The following is a 3,387-nucleotide window of genomic DNA, read 5'->3' on the forward strand; positions in this document are numbered from 1 at the left end:
TCGGCTGGCAACGAGCCCCGCGGTTCAACAAGTAGAGCAGCTACGTTGTCGGCGGCGACGACCCCCGCCGTTCACCATAGAGCACAGCTCAACCGGTTGGCGGGCGATCCCCGCGTTTCACGATAGAGCAGCTCGGGCAGCGGCGATGACCGCGGTCAACATTAGAAGCAGCTATACGGTCGGCGGCTGAAGACCCCGCGTTCACATAGAGCAGTACGGTCGCGCGGCGCGGCGAGACCGGGTCCGCGCGTCAGCGTGACGAAAATCGCCGTGAGAGAAACTGGCGAAATAAAAGCGGACGACGCCGACAGAGTGTCGCGTCACCTCGCGACGGCAGCTGCGTCCGCGCGGACGGTGCACGTCCGCCCCGCCGCGTGTTCAAACTCTCAGTCGTCGTTCCGTTGCTTCTTACAGAAGTCACAAATCGGCTTGGAAGTTCCGTTAGCCAGACGCGAGGCTGAGGAGGGCAGCACCGTGCCCGTGCTATCGCTGCGGGACACGCCGAACGGACGCGGGCCGGCGCGAAGGGTAGGGTGCGCCGCCGAATCAGTCGCGCGGATGAAGCGTAAGCCGAAACCAATTGACCGCCGGACTCCCCGGCAGCTACAGGCGGGGCGGCGACATCTGGTGAGCGGAATGGCAGCGGCGAGAGCGCAAGTGCTGTCCACGATGGGTCCCAGTTCTCGAGTTGTCGAAACAGAATGAGCATCTCGTCGCCCTTCTGCCAGAAACGTCTCCCATTTGCGTCCACTAGTGTGTTCGGTGATCGCGGTTCTGCGATCACGGTGGCGAGCCAGTTAACCTGGCGAACATTTACCTAGCCAAAAAACCTTCCGCGGTCCGATCCTTTGGATTTTCTCGACGCATGGGTTAGCGACGCACCAGGTTGCTGCCAGCTCGGGAGAAAGCATGCGTCGGCTGCATTGCTGCGATAGTGTCAATTCTCGAGATCGAGCTGCATGCTCATCAAGATGACAATACACCGAGGAGATTTAACGTTGGAAAACCCGACGTGGAAAACTACTCAGAGGTCGTGATCCAAGTGAATGTGAGGTCGAGGTCAGTGACACTAGTGGACACTACATCAGGACGGTCACTGTAACTTCAGCTGGCTGTGAGGTCAGACGGTCGTTGACCTTAGTGGCACATCATCAGAGGTCATGACCCATAGTGGAATGTGAGGGTCAGAGTCGTGAAAGTCAGTGGATACTACATCAGAAGTCGTCATGACAGCCCAGTTAAAATGTGAGGTCAGATCAGTCTGTGAAACTCAGGTGGATACTAGTTCATCAGAGGTCATTGCTCCCAGTGAATGTGAGGTCAGAGGTAGTGAAAAAAAAAAAAAAAAAACTCAGTTGGGGGGATTAATTTCGATTGGGATATGCATGCTCCTTCTCGAGTAGAAAAACTGTCGGAAAGAGCCGGAAATGATCGTCAAGATAAGAATTGTGAACACTTACAATGTTTATTTTGAAATTCTCTGTCAGTGTGACGCAAGACAAACGTCATGATGGAGCGAACCTGAGATCTTTCACTCTTGGCCACTAGATGGCGCTTCATGGTAATCGTGTACAGTCAAACCTGTATGTAGTAGTCGAGTCGCTCGAGGGAAACACTGAAAATGTCCGTTATAGAGAGGTGGCCGCTAATACAGGTTTGACTGTAGGGGAAATGTATGAACAGCGATTGCTGGAGAAAATGCCATCATTCGTGAAATTAAATGCGTTTTGATGGATCGCGCGATGGCAAGAGAAAAATCATAGCACCAGTGTTCTCGAACGAATTTCTCGGCATATGAAAACACAAAATTTATATACTCTACTTACCATTCTGTATAGCGACAATATAAGTCCATGTTATAAGACTATAAAACACATCCGTCCCTCTTTTTACAAAGAAAACACTAAAGATACTACACACAGATCGAACTTACAAAAGTTGTCTATAAAACGGCTAAACGGTGGGGTTTAACGTACCTCCTATACATTTAACGGATCCATTTTGATTACGTAATTCACACGTGGTCCCTAGTGGTGACGTCATCTCTGAGTGACGAGGGAACGGCTTTAGATTACGTCATAACGAAATACTTACAGATATCGTTTGATTTATTATAACGTCGGCAATTTACACATCTGCTAGCCAAAAAAGTCCGTTGCTACGCGGAAACATATGACAAATACGTTAAGAGAAATTGACACAGACTAAATGCTAGTTGTCAATGGAGCTCTCCTATGCTCTATGTGCTGTGGGCAGTAGTTGAGGAGTACATAACCTGAATATAAACCACACGCTTTTACAACCTACACTCACCGCCGGCCACGATCCACGCGGGAACAGCCGGCTGGCTTTCTCTAAATGCTAATCACATTATCTTGCATTATTTTCATCATTTCGATGTAGATAGTTGGGGGCCCGACCGGCCCTAGTATATAATAGTACAATACACATATTTGTAACACACACAAACGGATACACGCAGCTCCAACCGTCGCTCGTAGATACATAGTTTACCCTTTAAGCCACCTTCTCTTTCCGTGCGCTAAAAATGTCTTCCACATCTTGCAATTAAATTTGGCGGCCATTTTGAAGACCGTGAGGGAAGGATTTTGCCTCAGTGTCATCGTGAGGGAACGAGATGTTTCTTATATAAAATCAAGAGCAGATAAGGGTTGATATGCTCTTAATAACATATCATTCTATAAGATGTATCTTATATAAAATTCACCTTACATAGTACACATCTCACATAGGATGTATCTCACATAAGATAACGTGTATCTTACATAAGACGAGCCTTATGTATCCGCGGCGATATCTCGTACAAGCGATATTGTACAGCAACTGCAAAACATGGACATCAAAAATAAAACGAAATAATTGTCGATCGAGCGAGACAGTCGCATGCCTTCTTCTTCCACGATTTCCCACACACCCACCTCCCTCCCCTCCTCCTCCTCCCCTCTTCCTCCGAGAAGAATCGTAATTTATCATACGAATAAGACAAGAGATGAATGCGTTTATTAACTTGCCGTGCGAACACCTCCGTGATCAGAGGTTGGTTCACGCGAACCGTCTCGCTCGTGAATAGATGGTTAGTCAGTCTACAACCTCGGCGACTATTCACGCGTAGTTAACTATAATTGTTGTCGTGTCTAGGCGATCTGCGCTTCTGTTTTCTCTATCAGATGAGGATCCTGTGTTCTGTGGACGTTGATGCCGCCGAAGCATCGTCCCATGGAGTCGAACACGGGGTTGAGGCATGTACCCAGTAGCAGCTTCCACATCTGTAAGCAGACGAGCGTGAAGATGGGTGTGCGTGCAGCAGTGATGGGTGCTCACTGTCTGTCGGTCTCCCTATCTCTCTCTCGCTCTCTCTCGCTCTCT

The 3,387-nt window shown here is 48.9% G+C and overlaps 1 protein-coding gene across 1 annotated transcript in view; it reads left to right on the forward strand.

Annotated features, from left to right (window-relative positions):
* Positions 1-3,387, forward strand: part of LOC106814950 (probable GPI-anchored adhesin-like protein PGA55) — a gene marked incomplete at its 5' end in the record, with an annotated part of 14,918 nt that overhangs the window by 11,220 nt on the left and 311 nt on the right. The gene's annotated exons all lie outside the window — the stretch shown is intronic.

Source organism: Priapulus caudatus, unplaced genomic scaffold (genome assembly GCF_000485595.1).
Source record: "Priapulus caudatus unplaced genomic scaffold, Priapulus_caudatus-5.0.1 Scaffold1012, whole genome shotgun sequence".
NCBI classification, from domain to species: Eukaryota; Metazoa; Priapulida; class Priapulimorpha; order Priapulimorphida; family Priapulidae; genus Priapulus; species Priapulus caudatus.